General features: G+C 43.1%; 1 long non-coding RNA gene across 1 annotated transcript; it reads right to left on the bottom strand.

The window, feature by feature from the left end:
• Positions 1-12051: 12051 nt before the first annotated feature.
• On the bottom strand, positions 12052-12741 carry LOC119288769. The gene is made up of 2 exons (XR_005141276.1): positions 12579-12741; positions 12052-12125 (listed from the first exon to the last, which is right to left on the bottom strand). It is a non-coding gene; the product is annotated as an uncharacterized LOC119288769 (long non-coding RNA).
• Between the last annotated feature and the right edge of the window lie 10011 nt (positions 12742-22752).

Genomic DNA, 22752 nt, shown 5'->3' with positions numbered 1-22752 from the left:
AGGTAAAAACCAAAAGAAAAGATCTAAACAGAAAGTTCAAGTGAAGAGCTTCGGCTTGCAAAAAGAATCAATCGAATCGGAGTTACGAAACTCAAACTACGGTCAAAAGAAGTTCGAATTTAAATCTGCTTGAAACCAAATTTTAAATTTCCAAAATCATGTTCAAGTTGTTTATCTGAATAGAGGGGATCAAGACAAAGATTTTGGCATTGGTTTCACTAGATTTGGACAAACGAGCAAAAAGTAGTGAGGGTTTGAAGATCAGGGACTAATCTATAAAGAAACTATTAGCGGATAGGTCCTTGGCCGAAAATAACTGAAAAAGAAAAATATGTCGGATGAACGTCCGCTAACAGAAACTAAGGAACGAATTCGTTCGCTAATAAAATGAATCGGGTGAACACTTGCTATTTAATCTAACCGACTAAAAATAAACCGACCTAAAAGAAAAACTAAAGAACCGGTTTTTACCTGTTCGACAGTTTTTCAACGAAAAACCTGCAGCGGATCGGAAACGGCGACGATGGCAGCGAACTCTGGCAAGCGAGGCGGCGAGCGTCGGTGCAGCGCGGCTCCGGCGTCAGCGAGAGGCGGCGCCGGCGGTGTGCGGTAGCGCTAAGCGGCGGCAGTGTGGCATCGGTGGGAGGCGGGGCTACGGCGGCGGCTTCATTGGGAAAGAGGGGGTGGCGGCGGTATTTAAGAGGGGGGTGGGGGCCAGCTTAGGGAGGGGGAAAGGCGAGGCGGCGGCGGAGAGGAGTCCGACTCGGACTCCGGCGGCGGCGCGTGCGGGTGGCGGACTCGGCGAGGCGGGGGCGTTGTGGGCCGGCTGGGCCTCCGGCCCAATTCGGTCCAGCAGAGATTTTTTTAAAATAAATTCCACCGAAAGAGAAAAATCCAAAAATAAAATAAATAAAAATCCTAAAATCCCAAAATTAATTTTCACGGCCCTCTCTTAATATTTAGGACAACATGAACATTTTTCTGGGCTAAAATGCAATTTTTCGGTAATTTAACCGAATAAAATTTCAAATAAAATTTCAAATAAAATAAAATAAAATTTGTCGGTTATTTAAAATTAAATTTCCATTATTTCCTATGTTTTGAAGAAGTCGCATTATCTTCTCTCATTATTTTATTTATTTTGAAATAATTGGAAAAATAATTTCAAATAAAAATCACCTTGATCCAATTTACCAATTTTGAAAATTCAAAAATGGAATTTTATGAAAATCTCCAACTCTCTCAAATGGTCCTTGAGTTGCTTAAGTCCTCTAGGATCAAAATGTCCAAATAAAACCAATTCAAAATGCAAGAATCATGGTTGCATATGATGTCCTAATGATTAACATCCAAATTGAAAACTGGGATGTTAAAAACCTACCCCCCTTAAGATGAATCTCACCCTCGAGATTCGGGTTGGCTAGAAAATAGGTGTGAGTGGTCTTTCCGTCTTCTACTCACTCCCAGGTGGCTTCTTCCTCGGTATGGTGGCTTCACTGAACTTTGCAAAACTTGATGACCTTGTTGCATGTAACTCGGCTGGCAAACTCGAGAATCTTGACGAGTTTCTCCTTGTAGGGGCATTGTGTCTCCTTGATGGTCACTCTCCAACTGAATTGCTTCCAGGGGCATTGTGTCTCTCAAATGAATATCGGCCATCTCTGCATGACACTTCTTCAATAGGGAAACGTGAAACACATCATGAACTCCTGAAAATCCTTCGGGTAACTCCAACTTGTGGGCCACTTCTCCCATACGTTCCAAAACTCGGTATGGTCCTACAAATCTTGGGGCTAACTTTCCTTTGACTCCAAATCATTTAATTCCTCGCAGTGGTGACACACGGAGATATGCTCTATCTCCGATTTCATAGCTACCTCCTTGCGTTTAGTATCAGCATAACTCTTCTGCCTGGACCGAGCTACCTTCAGTCTATCACGAATCAACTTAACCTTCTCTTCAGACTCTTTTATTAAATCTGGTCCGAATAATTGATGGTCTCCAACTTCATCCCACATCAATGGTGTCCTGCACCTCCTTCCATACAAAGCTTCGAAAGGGGCCATCTTCAAACTAGCTTCGTAGTTGTTGTTGTATGAGAACTCAGCGTAAGGCAAATTATCATCCCAACTAGATCCATAATCTAGTGCACAAGCTCTCAACATGTCCTCCAGAATCTGATTGACTCTCTCGGTCTGTCCATCTGTCTACGGATGAAAGGCTATACTAAACTCTAGCCTGGTACACAAGGTCTGGTGCAACTGATTCCAAAACTTCGAGGTAAACTATGTCCCTCTATCTGATACGATGGTCCTCGGAACTCCGTGCAGACATACGATCTTGGTCATATATATCTTGGCCAACTTCGCGCTTGTATAAGTAGTTTTCATGAGGATAAAATGAGCCACTTTGGTCAAGCGATCAACTACTACCCAGATGGAATCATAACCCGATCGTGTCCTGGGTAATCCGGTGATGAAATCCATGCCAAGCTTATCCCACTTCTATTCGGGTATCGGCATAGGCTATTGTAATCTTACTGGCTTCTGGTGTTCTGCCTTAACTCTTTGACATACGTCACATACTGCTACATACTCGGCAATATCCTTCTTCATACATGTCCACCAGAAACGTTCCTTCAAATCCAAATACATCTTGGTGTTTCCTGGGTGAATCGAGTATGGTGATTCATGAGCCTCCTGAAGTATTAACTTCCTAATCTCTAGGTCATTGGGCACATAAATACGGTCCTCAAACCATAAAGTTTCGTGCTCATCCTCACGAAAACCTTTGGCCTTTCCTTTACTCATCCTTTCGTTTATTTCCACAATCTCCTTATCAGTCTTCTGGGCTTCTAAAATCTTTCCCAAAAATTTGGACCAAACTTCCAATGCTGCTACAAAACCTCTCGGAACTATCTCCATTCGAAGTTCTCTGAGATCGTCGGCTAACTCCTGCAGTAATCCCCCGGTTACGAGAGTATTTACATAACTCTTGTGGCTCAACATGTTTGCAACAACATTGTCCTTTCCAAGATGATAATGCAGTTTCATATCATAATCCTTTATGAGCTCCAACCATCTCCTCTGCCTGAGATTCAGCTCCTTCTGTGTGAAGATATACTTCAAACTCTTATGATCCGTGTATACATCACAACGGTTTCCAATAAGAAAATGTCTCCAGGTCTTGAGTGCATGCACTATGGTTGTTAACTCCAAATCATGCGTGGCATAATTCAACTCATGAGGTTAAAGCTGACATGAGGCATATGAAACAACTCTTCCGTCTTGCATAAGTACACCTCCAAGTCCCTGGCAAGAACCGTCGCAATACACTTGGAAATCCTTGCGTATATCCGGAAGAATTAGTAGCAGGGCTGTAACCAAATGTTTCTTCAACTCCTGAAAGCTGGCCTCACATTCTTCAGTCCATTTGAACTTGGTGTCCTTCTTAAATAACTCCGTCATGGGCTTCGCAATCTTGGAAAAATTCTCAATGAATCTCCTATAATATCCTGCGAGTCCAAGAAAACTGCGTATCTCTCCAACTAAGGTGGGCGCCAACCACTCTGTGATAGACTGAACCTTGGTAGGGTCTACTGCTATACCTTCTCTAGATACAACATGTCCGAGAAATCCAACTTCCTTCAACCAAAACTCACATTTGCTGAACTTGGCATACAGGTGATGTTCTCTGAGCTTCTCGAGAACTAAGCGCAAATGTTCCTTATGTTCTTCTTCATTCTTCGAGTATACCAATACATCATCAATGAACACCACAACAAACTTATCCAAGAACTCCATGAACACCTTATTCATCATACTCATAAAATAGGCAGGGGCGTTAGTCAATCCAAAATACATGACCGTGTACTGATATAGCCCGTACCTTGTGGTAAAAGCTATCTTGGATATATCCTGTTCTCGGATCTTCAGCTGGTGGTATCCTGATCGAAGATCGATCTTGGAGAATACTTTAGCTCCTGGCAGCTGGTCAAACAAATCATTGATCATCGGTAGTGGGTACGTGTTCTTGATCGTCACCTCATTCAGTGCTCGATAATCAACAACCATTCTCAAGGATCCATCCCTTCTCAACTAAGAGCACTGGGGCTCCCCACGGTGATGAACTTGGTCGGATATAACCTTTCTCCAATAACTCCTTAATCTGCTTCTTAATTTCCTCCATATCATTTGCGGGCATCCGATACGGTCTCTTCGATATTGGTCCAGTGCCAGGTAACAACTCTATCAAAAATTCTATATCTCGATCTGGTGGCATGCCTGGTAATTCCTCTGGGCACACATCGGGATAATCCTTCACAACAGGCACTTCCTCCTGAACAACTCCCGAGAGTGAATTTACTTAAGTCCTCCTTAGCGCATGCATAGACACATACTTGATCCGTTTACCTCTGGGGTGGTGAGGAGAATTGACTTATTAGCACAATCGATATTTCCTCCAAGTATCGATAGCCAATACATGCCTAGTATCACATCCAATCCTTGTGACTCCATAATTATTAGGTCTGAGGGGAAAACATGCCTACCTAAGGTCAATGGTAACTGAAAACATCCTCTGCTAGCCATATACTCCGCTCCTGGTGATCTTACTAACATAGGTGTCTTAAGGGCTACGGTGGGCAACTTAAACTTATACACAAATCCCCTTGATATGTATGAATGCGATGCACCAGTGTCAAAAAGGAAAATAGCAGTAAATGACTTAATCAAAAACTTACCAATAACTGCATCAGGATGCTCTTCAACTTCCTCCATGTTGACGTGGTTCACCTGCCCGCTGGTGAAAGGGTTGGGCTTCTTCCTGGAACTTCCATTTCCGTTACCATTCTTTATCTCAGGACATTCATTGGCGTAGTGTCCAGTCTTCCCGCACTTGAAACAGGTAACATGACTCAGATCCTTTTTTAAGAAGAACAGTAGGAAAGGCTCCTACTGCCGTTTACCCTTTGGGGAGGTGAGGAGAATTGACTTATTAGCACAATCGATATTTCCTCCAAGTATCGATAGCCAATCCATGCCTAGTATCACATCCAGTCCTTGTGACTCCATAATTATTAGGTCTGAGGGGAAAACATGCCTACCTAAGGTCAATGGTAACTGAAAACATCCTCTGCTATCCATATACTCCTCTCCTGGTGATCTTACTAACATAGGTGTCTTAAGGGCTACAGTGGGCAACTTAAACTTATCCACAAATCCCCTTGATATGTATGAATGTGATGCACCAGTGTCAAAAAGGACAATAGCAGTAAATGACTTAATAAAAAACTTACCAATAACTGCATCGGGATGCTCTTCAACTTCCTCCACGTTGATGTGGTTCACCTGCCCGCTGGTGAAAGGGTTGGGCTTCTTCCTAGAACTTCCATTTCCGTTACCATTCTTTATCTCAGGACATTCATTGGCGTAGTGTCCAGTCTTCCCGCACTTGAAACAGGTAACATGACTCAGATCCTTTTTTAAGAAGAACAGTAGGAAAGGCTCCTACTGTGTTTATATATATATATATATATATATATATATATATATATATATATATATGGACAGGGTGTTACAAATGCTTTGCATTTTACATGTGGGTGTCAGCCTGCCCAGACAGATTGGGTCAGGGAGACAGGGGGTGTTACGACTACTGCAACACAGAAATAGAAGAGGAAATGGAAGTAGGGTGGCCCCCTAGTCCTATGTTGGAGGAGGTCAAAATCGTCCTTGAATCTTTTCAGCCACCCACTGATGGTTGGTGCAATCCTCCTAAAGTGTTTATTGTTTTTTTCCTTCCAAAGACTCCAAGCAGCCACCAAAAAGATTTCAAAAAAGAGTGGGCGTCCCCAAGAGTTTTTATCCTGTTGAAGCAGTTGGAGGCAGCAGGTGAAGGGTGGCCAGCTAATCCCAAGTTTTTGCCAGCAAGATTGACTGAATGGGCAAGTGAAGATCATATGGTCCACAGTTTCCTCGTCATGGTCACCGCAAAGCAAGCAACTGTGGTCATCACCTATATCATAATGACGACATTTGAGCATATCACGTGTATTCAGTTGGCCATTCATCAGAAGCTAGCCAAAAACTTTGAAACTCATGATACAACGAGAGCGCCAGAGAAGAGTGAAGGCTGGGTGGGCGTTGGCGTCTCGAAAAAAGAATTTGTAGTAGTCGGCCGGTTGATAGCACTACAAAAAAAATACACTTCTATGATGATACGTGTTTGTCACAGTAGGTCAATTTTTTGTCATGCATGTACATCCATGACAAATTTATGACAGAATCAAGATAGTCATACCTGTGCTGTCGTAGAAGTGTTCCATGACATTACCAAAATTATCATCACGGAAGTGTCCACTTCCATGACAATAAATCGCACGTCACAGAAGTGCTTTCGTCAAGGGTGACCGACACGTGGCATCCATCATAACGGAACACCGTTAAGCTATCGGGTCGGGTTTTGGATCCGATAACCCGTTAACAGCCCCGACCAATGGGGATTTTCCACGTGTAAAATCATCATTGGCTAGAGGAAACACGTGTCGGCTCATCGTTGTGACAGATGTCATCCACTCACTGGACAGAAGGCGCCTATGATACGTCGACACATGGCACGACCCAACAGTGGCCCATTCCTGTGAAAAGGCCGGCCCATTTGACTTGGTCAAAAGCTGGCGGGCCGGCCCATGGAAAGCCTGTTAACGGCCTGTTCGCATATAGCCCATTTATAGCCCGCTAACCCAAGGCCTGTTACGCCCTATCCGAATTAGGCCCAGTAGCGTCATCTGGTCCATCCAATATGATTCCAACCCATTTTCACTTCTGGCCCATGTATAGCCCATGACGTCTTTCGGCCCATATGAGGCCCTTTGTAACTCTTGGCCCATTAGCGGACCATGCTGAATCTGGACCGTAATGAATAGTGTATTACTTTACATCCATTAACGGCCCATGGTGAAATTGGCCCGTAATGAATAGTGTATCACTTTATACCCATTAACGGCCCGTTATTCCATTGGGCCGTTTCCATCCCAAGTTAACTTTCAGCCTTCTGAGGGCCCATTTATTCTTGGGCTCATTTGCAGCATTCGGTTACTTACGGCCCGTTACTGTCATTTTATGTTTGTGGGCCAAATTCAGCCCGTCATTATAGTCGGCCCGTTTGTGGACCGTTAGTCTGTTGGGCCATTTCATAGCATCACCAAATACGGCTTATTAACGGCTTGTTATGGTCAGCCCATAAAATGTACGATTTCCATTAAAGGCCCGTCTAGGGCCCATTAAAGGCCCGTACAAGACCCATAAATGAGCCGGCGGCCCATGGATCCTACGAGACGTACAAGGCCCATGGATCCTACGAGACGTAGAAGGCCCATGGATCCTACGAGACGTAGAAGGCCCATGGATTCGACGGCCCGTGAAGGGCCATGGTCGGGCGAATTGGCCCTCGTTTGAACGATATAGCATATTCAAAGAACTATCCTACTCAATACTATCACCTCTAAAAAGCTTACACTATTACAACAAAGAGATCAAGGCATAGAAAGGTAGAATAATCCTACACTATACAATAAAGAAATTACAGCCGATTATACCCACTGGGCAAATACAGCTCATACATCATGGACGCGCATCAACTTAACTCCATTTGAACTATAATCTCTTCAGAAAATAGGATTGGACGGATTCAGATAGCCCAAATTTCAGTCTGCAAAATCTCCAATTCCTTCATGGTTACCTTAGTGTCTTGTTTCATTTTTTTGACTCCTGCATCTAATACCTGCATGTCCAGTCTCAACTTGTTGATTATACGTTGACAATCATGTACATGTTGTCTTGCCACCTCTAGTTGATGCTCGAGAACATCAGCACATTCCAATTCCAATCCATAATCATTCGGTAACGGCCATGCCGCACTGCTCGCAGATCTTTGTGTTGATGTCACTTCATCCTGAAATGTTTCTGTAAGTACACATGACTAGGGCAAAAATATAGTTACAACAGTGAAGCAAACAAGACACTATTTTGTACTACATGGCAAAACAGGACTAACAATAATGTTACACGTCACTTTCAAAAAAAAATGTTACACGTCATGAAGCATAAGCAGGTGATATTTTAAAAATTATAAAAAAGATAGTCTATGCGGCCTGCATACAGAAATCCCTCTTAGCTCACCAGAGGAGCATGATGTTGGGGCCCAATCGAAAACACATACAAGTTACAAATTTAGACAGCACATTGCGTATAATTAATCAAGCAGTTGAACATTCTGTGCCTCAATTAAAGTATTAGGGAGCAAAATGAACATCAGAGGGTTTCATACAAACATACTACAGCAGGCAAAACTATGCAATCATTAGCATAGTATAAACTAGATTGTGAGCCTCATGCAATAATAGTTGGTTAATAGACTTCAAAGCTTCAGGCACACTTCGGCAGAGTAATTAAATGGTAAGGCCTTTAATTATGTCAACTAATAGTGATACAAGTACCGAACATCAGGCATAATTATTTGGGCATCTCATTAACTGAGGACAAATAAAGAAATTGAAAAGAGAAAATTAACTATGCCTGAAACAAACAAGGAATTGAACTGTTGAGTTGCATACAGTGACTTACCTTAGCATGTTGAAGAGGCTCAGCGCAGCTCCTACTTCTCTTGCAAGGCTCCTTCCTAACATCTTGTACATGGAAATCCTCAATCTTATCTTCATTGCACCCCCTTTGCAAGGTGACACAAACTAGTTACTCGTCTCCTTGGAAGATAAATATGCATACTTTCCAGTCTGTGAACACAAAAGAATGAGATTATAACAAAACAACACCACATAATGAAACATGCCGCATCTCTTGCACTTGCACACAATGAAATGAGCATTTACTATGCCTGCACTATGTAAAAATAGGCATACCTTCGAACTGGATCTCCAGGTACTCTTGGAGAGCCTACTGTAGTGTAAAACCAAACCTTTATGTCACCTATGAGTTAGACAAGGCCCCACTACAGCAGCCCTTAGTGTTTAAATTGTTGACAAGCTCTGTTAGAGTGTTATGTCAAGAACAAGAAGTAATCAAAGCAAACAATCCTAGTATGGCTGGCTGATGCAAACAAGCAATTGAACAGATGTGTGAGCAAATCTTACATATCAAGAAATGAAGCAAAGGAGGCTTAAAGACCATCACTTGACTGACCAGATTTAAGGGGCATTTAAACATCATGTGCAACGTATGAACTAACATAAACATTGCATATTCCAGATTCTACAATGGAATGCACATGTATTAGGTTATGCCATGTATGATGATGCCTAAATGTACATATAGCAGGCAGGAGTGATTCATCATTGCACGCACAATTGAATGGTAGGTTAAGGGCCAGTTCGATTCCGCCTTTTCAGGGCATATTCTCAAAATAAGCCATAAAAGATGTAAAGAAGTCATTTTTGAGTTATGGGCTTGGGCTTAACTAATTTCGCTTTGGAGGGGGGTGTTTCGGGTAGAACCTCACTAAAAATTGAAGGGAAGGGGAATAGTGAAATGACTCTGTTGTCTGCCTATATTACACTCAAAATGCAATTGCTAACGCCCGTGTCACACCTGACCCTCAAGTAAAAACAAACACACAAGCATTCATTGCCCTGCCCGCTTCCATCTCCTCTCCCCTTTCCCTCTACCTCGATCCCCTGCCTGCAGCACTAGGGTTCCTCCAGCGAGCCGTCGCCACTGGTCCCATCTAGCCTTCACTACAAGAAATATGTCAACTTATGACCACCACTATTGGTCACTGAAAGGTCACAAATTTCCATTTATGACCTTTTTGTGACCAAAAACATAAGGTCAAAAGCTGGGCGTCGTAAACTGACTATAGCGACCTTTCTTCTGGAATGGTCGCAAACGTTTATGACCAAAATACGTCTACTGTGGCGTTTTGGTCACTAGCAACCTCCCCAGGCCACGTAGGCATCCAGCGTGGCAATCTGACGTGGCACAAGATTCAGCCCGGTCCAATTCGATTTTCTACATGGGCCTAGCCCAACAATTCGGCCTTTCTATATATTTTTTCGTGTCAATTTTTGGTCAGTTTCATGGGCCTAGCCCAACATTATAGCCTTTTTATCTTTGGGCCGTTGCCTTTGTTTGGGCCATGGCCTTTTCACTCCAGACCACGTTTGTAGCACGTTTGTTTCTGGGTCATGGCCTATTCAGGCCTGGTACTATCATGGCAATTGAGTAATTTTCACAATCTGGCATTAAAGCAACATGTACACAGGGAATACAAAATTTCATTACACAGGAATTGTTCAACACGTAGGAGCACATCTGGTACTGTCCTAACAATGTCTACATAATTTGCCTTATCTCACTACTACATAACATTGTTCAACACATAGGAGCACATTTCGTACTGTCCTAACAATGTCTTCATTGCTCCCTTTGATGGGCAAGTTCTCCAGGTGCGACAACTTGCCTTCCTACAAGAACAGAACATTACATGAATAGATCAATCGAGGAGGAAACAGTAAAACAGGCTGAAAGCATCACACATACAAATAATAACAGCATACATTAATGTATAAAATAATAAAAATATCTATAACCAGGGCTATTTCTAGCCAACCTGTGTGCATGAATCATAATAGATCAAGCAAAAGACGTATAACCATCAGCAAACATCAAATATTAGTGAAAGGGGGCAATTTCTAGTACTCGTCATTTTTGCAAAGTGAGCAAGAACGATGATATTTTCCTACACATACTTTTTGATTTTTCCTTAGTCCTATAGTGATCTGCTCACTCCAATTATATCTCACTCCAATTCTATCCAAAGTGAGCATGCAGTATATATGAAGGGATTACAACAGGTTCCTACAGTACACTAGATAGGCCAACATTTTAGACTACTAGTACCTAGAAATCATATGCAACTCTGTTTTTTCTCTAGCCCAGCCACAAGATCATAAGAGAAATCATAAGTATCTAGTGCATTTGATATAATAAAGCAGCTCCCGAACAAACAGAAGTTCTGCTTCTTCACATCCCAATTGAGGAGATCTGTGGGATAACCTACCCTGAGGAGCTCGCCGCGGGATCTTCTCCATGGATAGCCCCCTTCTTTCACAACACCAGATTGGCCTCTTCACGAACCTGCAAAAATAAATGCACACACAAATCAGATTGTGGGAGACGAGAGGAGGAATAGGAGGAGGGATGTGTATGCAAGTGTATAAGCATCATGCATGAGATACTTTTCAAATTACTATGAACATTCTTAGTTTCTTTGATTGAAGTAGGTGACTGGGGCTAGGTGTGCTCACTACTAGGCAGTAAAAACTCGGTATATACAAGCATTGCGTGCTTAGTTATCGGCGACGAATATCTAGACACCAAAATATCGGTGCCTCTGCCGCAAGTGACCATCATCATGAACTAGACATACGAATACTAAATATCAACCAATGCACATACTTTTATTACCAGGCAGAGAGATAGCTCAAAACAGAACATATATAATTTAAAAGAAGGAAATCACCCATAATTAACAGGGAGAGGTATAACCAAAACAAGTTCATTTGTCTTCCAAGTATAAAACATCAAGTGCACAAACTCACATCAGTTAACATCATTACAGAATTTCAGATAACATGTTTACTGCAGAAATTCAGTTAACATATTCTGCGCACATGTTCAGTTAATAGTTTAGGTGCTCTAATTCAGTTAAAACTGCAGCATATAACAAATTCAGTTAAGTAATCTGAATAGCTTGTGTTTATTGCATTTACTGAGAAAAACATATACAATGCCATTTACTGAAGTTGTGTGTAAACATGACTAAGCTTGACAGATACAGGGAAGAAAAAAACTGAATAAGATAGCAGGCAATGTAGGACATCGAGGATTCGACCAGCCTCTACTCATCAGCAACTATAAACACCAAGAAAAAGAACAAAGGTTTGAATGTCAAATATATTCCCAAGAAGCTATTAAGACAAGGAGATAGTAAATGTGACCACTGGTCTATGAACTCACCAGAGGATTAATTTTGTTTGGATCACTCCCAAGTTTGCTCATAGCATCCCTCATACAAGCAAGATCAACAACTGCTGGGACACCAGTGAAATCCTATAAAGAGATAAATGATTAAGTGAATAAATTGAAGATAAGATCCTAGCAGAAAAGTATCAGAATATAATAAGCAATGTATCCAGCTTACAGTACCGCTTGCCAGATTAAAATAGAAGTGTTGACTTTTATAATTGCAAATAGAAGAAGAATATGTGATGACGATGCAGCTAATCTTATACATAAACCTATCACCTACTGGCGCACGATATCTATCTTTAAAAATCCAGGTGACAGTAGTAATCATACATCACATACATAATGGGAATAAGACATGGTTATTGGGGAACTACACTTTCTTGAAAGGATAGGAAAGGGGACCTCCATTTCCAATATTCCTGCCATCAAAAGCTATTGACTCGAATCTTTCCAACTCCCATATATTCTTTCCACGGCAACTGGACAACTTGGAACAAAAGAAGTGGAGATGATGGCAGGAATCAGGATCAATACCTTGAGGAGGACACGGGCTGGCTTGAACGGGATTTTGACTTGCTTGGTGGCACTGTTCTCCCAGTCTAGGATCTTCTCAACGTCCTTCCCCGTGACCTGGAACTCGTCGCAGTTTCTGATTGCCGACTCGAGCAGAATCCTTATCGAGTAGGGTAGCCGATCTGGAAAACAAAGTGATGGTTAAATCTTCGGCAATTCACATAATTCAGTGATATACAAAAAAAACTGACTAGAAAACAACGCATCCAGAGACTAATTCCACCGTCAGAATTGAACAGGAACATTTCAAACCTGAAGCTATCGTCCTACTTTTTGAACAGGAACGTCGCGTGTTATATAAATGACAGTTCGGTGCTCTCCGTACGCCTTTACAAGTTCAAATCATGTCCTAGAGTATTTATTTATGTGTAACTTCACCGGTCGATGCAAGATATTCTAAGAGCCAATCACAGTGGAATCTTACATAAATGACAGAAGGGCGTGTTGTTCAAGTAAGTTTTCACGCATGTCAGGTTGCGTTGTTGACCGATCGCTGGGAATATTCTTCACACAGACACCCCCAATGCATCTGCATCTCCAGCATGTGCGCTGCACACTAGCATAGCAGCCGGCAGCACCGCTCCTTTTCGATGAATGAAAATAAAATATTGTCAACAGCAGAATTGCAAAAACATACCCTGATCCACACTACTATACAGCTATACTGTCACTAGTAGTAGTAGTATCTTGAGCTTGCGTCGTACGAACATGTGCTATTTTAACATATACGCTGAATCCTATTCCATATACTATATGATACTGCTGCTATCAATCTGGTACCAACAGTGGGCTGGCTAGTGGAGCAGTTAGGCTCTGAGAATACTCTACTCTGCATCCTAACAGGCATCTACATCTATAGATGTGGACCATCACTTGGGAAGGAGTCCTGGACTCCTGGAGATGTAAATGAAGGGCTTATGGCAGCATGGTGGCGTGCAGCCGTGTGTTTCCCAGGAACTGAGCCATGCTCTCCTCAACTATGGTCGCACACGCACACATCGGATCCTATTTACTGTATTGCTGCGCCGACACACCATGCGTATGGAGCAATCGAATCTAGACTAGGCTAACCGCAGATAAATTTTGGTAGAGGTAGGGGTAGGGGATTCAGCAGCAACCACGCATGTACCGCAGATGGGGAAGACCCCGATGGTGACACCGAGTGCGGCGGAGAAGGCCAGCTGCTTCGGCTCCGCGCCCCTGCACCGGCCAACCACCAAAGCAGAAGTGATGAAACCGGCGACCAGATGCCGGCGCGGCCGGACGAAACATAGACTATAGCTGGGCGGCTGGGGCCTCACCTCTGGATGACCTGCAGCAGGGGATCGACGACCCTGGCGTTGAGCCACGCGAGGACCACCGCCATTTCCTCCCCCCCTCCGCGTGGATCGGGGCCCGGGTAGGTTGGTGGGCGGGCCAGAGGAGCGAGCCGAGGGCGGGCGTTCTCCATTCAGACGTATTCAGCGTTGGTTCCCAAGTGTGGACCGAGGCTGGATCGCGTTGGATCTCCCTCCCTCGGGTTCTTCTCTCCCTTCTGGTGAGGGAAGGGGAGGGGCGAGAGGAGGAGGGCGTCGGGGAGGCCATGGATGGCGGTGAGCTCCATCGGAGGGAGGCGGCGGCGGTGATCTGGAAGGGAGGAGGCGAGCTCTCGTTCGCTCTCTCTCCATCGGGTGAGACAGCGAGGAGAGACGAGGAGAGGGATGGGATCGGGGTGGGTGGCGGCGGTGATGTCGGAGATGAGGGGAGCGAGATCTAGATCGAGCGAGGAGAGGGGGGCTGCTAGGGTTTGGGTTGGGTTGGGTTGAGAAAGGACCTGAGAGACGTTGGATCCATCGGATGTGGACGGTCCAGATCGGTTAAGTGGGGTGATCCGTGTGAAGAGCTCTGATTGGCTCGGAAAAATTATGATTTAGAATAGTTTCTAAGTACTAAAACTAGGAGAGTTTTGTGAAGCAGCTATCAAAAATATTTTGCAAAATGGCACAACTAAAATTTTCTATCAATCTAGACCATATTTTATGGATGATAGCCAGTTTGCATGCAATTTTTAATCTGTGTAGCTATTTTAAATCATTATTCGAGTGCCCAAAATGAGTATTTTTGTGAAGGGCCTACCAAATAATTGTTGCAAAATTGTACTAAATAAATTTTCTAAAATACTAGGACATATTTAAACCACAATTTACCAAATTGTTGGGTGTCAGAAGTTTTGATCCACCTCTGGTGAAAAAGACAAATTTCCGCCGATTCAGCTGGAAGCGGGTCAAATTTGAACTGTAGCTACCTCGTAGTTTGCTCTTTATTTTTCCAAAAATCATTTCTAGGTACATAAGTATCTATTTAATCAGAGAAATACCAAAAAAATTCCAAGATTCAACCACTAGCTAGGAACGGACATTCCCGCCGTTTTGACCGCATTTTGAAACGGACATAAAAAATTCAAAAAAATTCAAAAATTGGAAAACCTTCGCATTGCGTCATTATATGTGACCAAGTTACCAGGAAAAATTATAAATTTGTAATACGGCAAATATTTAAAAAAGTGTTCTCAGAAACGAGCTATCAAGTGTGAAGATGAATGGCTTTCAACCCAAATGCTCAATCTTATGGCCACATACATGGCATAGTTTGTTCAAATGATCTCATATTGTGCACAAGAGTGCATATTGGAATGACAAACAATGTTGCTTAAGGAAGTTTTCATTTTCTTTGGACGAAAAATTCATTTTCTATTTTTCGAGTGCCCGAAAAGAGATTTTTTTGTGAAGGGCCTACCATATATTAGTTGCAAAATTGTACCAAGTCAATTTTTTTAAAATACTAGGACATATTTAATGCACAATTGACCAAATGGTTGGGTGTCAGAAGTTTTGATCCACCTCTTGTGAAAAAGACAAATTTCCGACGATTCAGCTGGAAGCGGGTCAAATTTGAACTGCAGCTGCCTCATAGTTTGCTATTTATTTTTTCAAAAAATCATTTCTAGGTACATAAGTATCTATTTAATCAGAGAAACACCAACAAAATTCCAAGATTCAACCACTAGCTAGGAACGGTCATTCCCGCCGTTTTGACCGCATTTTGAAACGGGCATAAAAAATTCAAAAAAAATAAAAAATTTGGGAAACCTTCGCATTGTTTCATCATATGTGGCCAAGTTCCTAGGAAAAATAACAAACTTGTAATATGGCAATTATTTTAAAAAAGTGTTCTCAGAAACAAGCTATCATGTGTGGAGATCAATGGCTTTCAAGCCAAATGATCAATCTTATGGCCACATTCATGGCATACTTTGTTCAAATGATCTCATATTGTGCACAAGGGTGCATATTGGAATGGCAAACAATGTTGCCTAAGGAAGTTTTCATTTTCGTTGGACGAAAAAACCATTTTCTCGAATGCCCAAAAGGAGGTTTTTTTGTGAAGGAACTACCAAATAATTGTTGCAAAATTGGACCAAATCATTTTTATAAAATACTAGGCCATATTTAATGCACAATTGACAAAATGGTTGGGTGTAAATTTTTTTGATCCACCTCTCGTGAAAAAGACAAATTTCTACCGATTCAGTTGGAAGCGGGTCAAATTTGAACTGCAGCTGCCTCATAGTTTGCTATTTATTTTTTCCAAAAATCATTTCTAGTTACATAAGGACCTATTTAATCATAAATACATGGTTTGGTGGCGATACGTCAAGGTTTGGGTGGTGGCCGAGGGCCCCAACTCTAGAGCGCGTAAACTCGCATGCCCGTCGCGTGGTCACTGCGTGACCGCAATGTTGCCATGTGTTCTGGGCGGCTTATGCATGTCTAGTGGGTTGGGCACTCCCCAGGTTGGTGCTAGGAAGAAAATTACAACATAAGACTCTCATGAGAAGACCGATCGATGCTCAAACATGAATTAGCAGTCAAGTGTTTGATTAGCGGTACGGGAAATGCACATGGCCAATGGGCGTGAGTTTTGGCTGAGGATGATAATCTACTAAGGAGAATGTCTTCACAAATTTTTAGCTCAAAAGGAGGATCCTAGGTGGTACTTGCTTTGCAAAGTACCACACTGGACAAAAATATGAATGTTGAAGCTGGGCTCAAAATAATGAATGGATTGAGATGAAATTTTGTGGAGGATGGTTATTTGGGCATAGGAAAGCATTGTAGAAAATTGATACCATTTGGACATGCCAAAGTAGTACTTCCTTCACAATGCTCTTCTATGGACAGAAACTTGGGAAAACTAGTGAGAGAGATTGGATGAATGAAATGAGCTCAAAATTGGTGTAGATAAGTTACTTAGGTATGGTCATGCGCTGGTCAATTTTCAGATCATTTGGGTAAGCCTAGCTAGTACTTACTTCACAAAGCTTCTCTCGAGGTAGAAACTTTGGAAATTTCCCGAGGAAGATTTACTAGGAAAATTGAGCTGAATATTATCATGTGGCCATGATTTGGGTATGGAAGAGTGCCCAAAAAGTTTGAGGGTAATAGGAGGGGTCTATATAACACTTGCTTTGCAACGTGCCAATTTGGCCATAAAATATAAATTGAACCTGGGCTCACATAAATGATTTGACTGAGCTGCAATTTGGAGGAGCGTGATAATTTGGGCATATGAAGAAACTGTACAAATTTCGTATCATTTAGAGATATAAAAAAGGTACTTCCTTCACAATGCTTCTAGGTGGACAAAAACTTTGGAAATTTGCCGAGGAAGATTTGCTAGGCAAATGGAGCTGAATTTTGTCATGCGGTAATGATTTGGATAGGAAAGAGTGCCCAAAAATTCCTAGGGCAATCAAGAATATATAAATAGCACTTCCTTCATAAAGTGTTGTTGTGAACATAATAGGAAAATGAATATTGTTGAATTAGTTTTGAACTAGGCAAGGAAGGATTTTTACATATTTGATGAAGATATGACCCAAAGAATTTATGAGATTTTTTTGGGAATTTTGGGAATGATAGAAATATAGGTTGCTTCACAACCTAGGGCAAAAACTGCCACATGGACATGACACATAGGCAAAACTGATGAGATGGCGCCTAGTCATCACAACCCACCACAATCTACAAGGCTATGACCATCTATATTGGTCATTAAAAACTAGAAATAAGGTAGCTGACTAGCACTGTTTGCTTTGTGACCATTTCGTGTAAGGAAATTACAACCTTTCTGACCAAAATGGTCACAATGGTTTAGGGTTTGAAGCCCCCTGAACAGCTTTTGACCAATTGGTCTAAAATGGTCATAAATTTATGACCAATTCTTCGAGAGTCACTGACAGAAGGTCATAAGTTGACATATTTCTTGTAGTGCTTGTCCTCGACGATGCTATGTCCAGCTAGGCTACATGACCGGCGGGTAGGGGCAAATCTCCCTGGCTTCTCCTCCCTCTGGCGCCGCCCCTCATTCTCATGGTCTCCAGCAGCTGCTCCACTATGGTTCGTCCAACGCACTACTCCGGTGGGCGCTGCACAACTACGGCTGATGCCACACTGCGGCAGAAGGCACCTTATTCCCCCTCCCCTCCTCCCAGGCCATGGCCTTGAGGTGCTGTTGAAGGATGAGCTCATCCAACAAGGTGAGGATCTCCTCTGATTTTTTGCCAAATTTTCATTCTGATCCACTATACAATGAATTGCTATGATCTGCTTCTGCTGCTGCTATATGATGCATTGCTATGAGCTGCTCCTGCTGCTGCTATATGATGAATTGCTATGAGTTGCTGCTGCTGTATGATGAGTTGCTATGAGTTGCCGCTGCTATATGATGAATTGCTATGAGGTGCTGCTGCTATATGATGAGTTTCTACAAGCTGCTCCTGCTGCTGCTATATGATGAGTTGCTACAAGCTGCTCCTGCTGCTGCTATATGATGAATGGCTATGAGCTGCTCCTGCTGCTGCTATATGATGAATTACCATGAGCTGCTCCTGCTGCTGCTATATGATGAATTGCTATGAGCTGCTGCTGGTATATGATGAATTGCAGACTGCTACTGCTGTATGATGAGTTGCTATGAGCTGTTGCTGCTGCTATATGATGCTTTCAGGTGGTGCTGCTATACGATAATAACCAGCCACTTAGACCATCAAATTTCAATAAATAATTGTTCTTCATTTAAATGTGGGTCATGTGTTCTTCGTTTAAATTAGGCAATGGGATCTCTATGGAAAACATTGACCAAAGTAGATTGTGCCAAGTAGATGGTATCTTTGTATTTGCATTTTGAGCAAATAGTGATGGTCTGTTTTCCTATCATATTAATTACTGCACTGGGTTCAATTTGTGATGTTTGCAAGTCAAATTAATTTCCATATGGGCAGCAAAATGAAAAAAAATATAATGCAATCTAGACTTTCCACTAATCATACCAAAGATAAGCTGAAAACGCAATGAAAAGAACTGGTTGGCTTATTACATGGAGCTTATATTCACAGGTGCTTATTTTCTTAGGATAACTCGTAATAACTGTCCCTAAGAAACTTGGGTAATAGAACTGGCATACAAATAACATGTCACGATGATTGCAATGGAGGAGTGACGTACCATGGAACACTGTATAGGCTCACCGCTGCCTCTCCTTTTTTGCGATGTTCCATGAAATTGCAACATACATCTTGTGCTTTTTCATTGTGTAACCCTATCTGCAAGTTGACACGGCTAATTTCAGACATCTCTACATGATACTTCATTGCATATCCCTTGCGCATATTTAAACCACCAATTTAACGATTGTGTGTGTACCATAAACTAGCCATGACTCTGTATGCTGGACTAGCAGGCACTCTAAGGGAGCCTAATGTAGTGCACTGGAATTTCTACATGCCACCTACGATTTTGTGTAATGTACTGCCCCTATTCCTAAATATATGTCTTTGTAGAAATTCCAGTATGGACCACATACAGATGTATATAGATGCATTTTCGAGTGTAGATTCACTCATTTTGCTCCGTATGTAGCCTATAGTGGAATCTCTAGAAAGACTTATATTTAGGAACAGAGGTACGAGGTAGTATCATGTATGCCATCTACAAATCTAATTTAGCAGCCAGTAGTAGAAATCATTGTCTGCACAAAGGGATTACTGGTCGAAAATCCTAGCAAAGCACGCTGGCAGGCACAGAACAATACAAGAGAGAGAGAGACGCGCTTACAAGATCATAGCAATGCCTCAGTCCAGGATCTTGGTTGGCCAAGCTGTTAGATCCAGAAGAAACATCGTCCTTGTAGTTTTTGCCAGCTGCATAACAGGTAACAGCGACCGGTTAGTATATTTGAAGTACATCGGGCAGGTGATGCTGGACGGGTTTAAAGGTGACAAGTACCTAGGCCGTGGCGGGTGCTTGGCATCTCTCCAGACTGTGGGAATCAGGTTAGAAACATCGAGGGTGATGGCACTGCGCTGGCGGTCGGGGTCCAGTAAAGAGATCTAGAACTGTCGAGTAGGGTGTTTGTGGAGCGGCTCCGGTAGGGTGGACTACGGTGTGGGTGAAGCGGATCTATGGCCGTGGACGAGGGCGTAGGTGAAGCTGCTCCGGTGGTTGGGTTAAGGATGGTGTCGACGATGCGGATCTGTGGTCGTGGACGGGGCGTCAGAAGCTGCTCTGGTGGTTGGGTTAAGGGTGGTGTCGACGATGTGGATCTGCGGCCGTGGATGGGGCGTCAGAAGCTGCTCCGGTAGGTTTGATGAGGGTGCGAGGAAGCGGATCTGAGGACGTGGACTTGTGAGTTGGCAAAGCGGCCCAGGTAGGGTTGAGAATGGTATAGGCGAAGCTACTCCGGTAGGGTTGAGGAAGGTGTCGGCGAAGCGGCTTCGGTAGGGTTGAGGAAGGTGTCGGCGAAGAGGATCAGAGGCCGTCGATGGGGGCGTCGGTGGGGCGGCTCCGGGGGGTGTGGACGAAGCGTCTCCGGTGGGGAGTACGAATGAGCCGCTGCAGATGCACAGCGGTTGACGAGAGTACCGGCGAAGCAGATCCGGCACCATGGACAAGGCCAACACTGAATGGGTTGTGGTACAGTGGTGGATGAGCAATCTACTTGTTTCTAGGGGAGGTGGGAGGGGTAGATGCGGCTGCAGAAGCAGATCTGGCGAGGTGGACGCCGCTGGTAGTGAATGGGCTATGGTACGCCGGTGGATGAGAAGTCTAGGGTTTCGAGAGGGGAGGGGGGAAGGGCGATGAAGTACGGACGACGTGATGTAAGATGCTCTGGTGCTGTGGAGTTAGTCGTTTTTGCGGGAGGGGGAGAGGAAATGGGGGTGCCGTGTAGTGGGGGAACCGGAAGTTACCAAAGCAGCCCCGACCTATCATGTAGATGAGGGAGGTATTGTAACTGTTGGTCTCCGTGCACCAAGGACAAAAGGGGGATTTCTCATGCTAAAGACTAAGGTGGCGGAAATTTTAGAAGGAGGCGGGAGATTTTGCCGCCCGCGGGATCGTTCGTATCTAGTTTCAACTAATTTTGGACCGTGCTAGCGGGAAGGTCATGCTAGACTATGTACACGAGGCATGCGTCAGCATTTAATAACTGGTGTGAAGTCCACCCCAGAAAAAGACAATAACTCGGGATGATGCACCGATAACTTGGACATTCACACGGGCGCGGCCAATCGTACGGGTGCAGTGGCGCGTTCACAAAAAAGGGATCAAACGCTCAGCCTATGTATTTCTCGTGTAAATAGATAATTTAGTGCCATTGGTTATTTACTTTAAACATAATGCATTGACGTGTTAGTGTAGAGGCGCACAAAAAGAAATGGATATTGTAGTCAGATACTTACAAGTGTTACCTCATATGATTACATAGCCTCCATTTCATAAATTGCGTACCCGTTGAATTCATATATGAATATAACATATATTACTTCAAAATAGAAACTTAAATCATCCAAGACTAATGAATTTGAATGCAAGAGTAACAATGGTGCATGTTCTTGATAGCTACATTGGTTGTTTGAAGAAACATCACTATAACTTTGGCATGCACAACTAAAAAGGCTTATTTAAATAGAAAAAATGTGATATGTGAGTGTCCAATCTTTATAGCGTTGAACCGATATTGTACCTTTGGCCATGATACGAAGTAGATATTGACTTATGTTCAAGCGATGCACGTCCACGATCGCTAGATAGTGATACGTGAATGAATTGTGCAATCTCTCTCACACGCATACATATCTTCTTTCCCTGTGGGCATCAGAATCACACCACGCACTTCATGTATTTCTCTCCCTCTGTCAGGGTTAAATTCATCTTTCTAGCCCGTCCTACAAGTCTCTCACACAGAAACACACACGCTCTCTATGTCTTACACGCCCACCCCTTTAATTCCACCCACCCACAGCCACTAATGTCTCTCACACATATGCTATCTACCTATCCCTTAATATAGCTAGATATGTGTCACACAAACTTCTTCTCCCTACTAGCAAGATGCCCATGTAGTGCACGGAACATCAAGATGCATTTGTATGAGAAGTTTATCTTGTGGGAGAAAAGGATGAACAAGGGAATGCCTTATTTGCAAATGCGGAGAGGGGTGTGGGTATCTTTTTGCAAAATTGCCATAGTTTCCTTCCTGTCCGTCGGATATAAATTGGATGGCCTATATTGCAGGATGGCAGGAACACCATCATCACCAACTCTGTTTTTAATAAGAGTAGAGATATGTGAGTGTCACTGCCCCCCCACACACACCCACACTTCCCAACACCGAAGGAGTAGGGTGACACCTCGATCTTGATACTAATCTATCGACTGGCTTCTCTCTCAAACATACACACACACACACACACACTACCCGGCACCGAAGGAGTAGGGTGGCACATCGATCTTGATAATAATCTATCTACTCCTCTTTCAAACACACACACACACACACACACTCGCTAGTTGTGCCTCTGTGCCTACCGCGCACACTCTCGATACGTCTTTCTCTCCCTCCCCCAACAATGACAGCAGAAGGGTGACAACTTGATCTGATCATAATTTGTCAATTGGTTTCTTTCTCAAACATTGTGTCTCGGTGCCTCGCTCGGTAGCCCCCTCGATATGTAGACTGCTCGCGCGCGCACAGCTGTAGTGACGATGATGCTGAACCTAGTGTGCCTTGTTTTTACCGGCCTCATGTGATAGTT

Source organism: Triticum dicoccoides, chromosome 4A (genome assembly GCF_002162155.2).
Source record: "Triticum dicoccoides isolate Atlit2015 ecotype Zavitan chromosome 4A, WEW_v2.0, whole genome shotgun sequence".
NCBI classification, from domain to species: Eukaryota; Viridiplantae; Streptophyta; class Magnoliopsida; order Poales; family Poaceae; genus Triticum; species Triticum dicoccoides.
The sequence above is the reverse complement of the archived record's forward strand: the minus strand, read 5'-3'. Positions and strand labels throughout refer to the sequence as shown.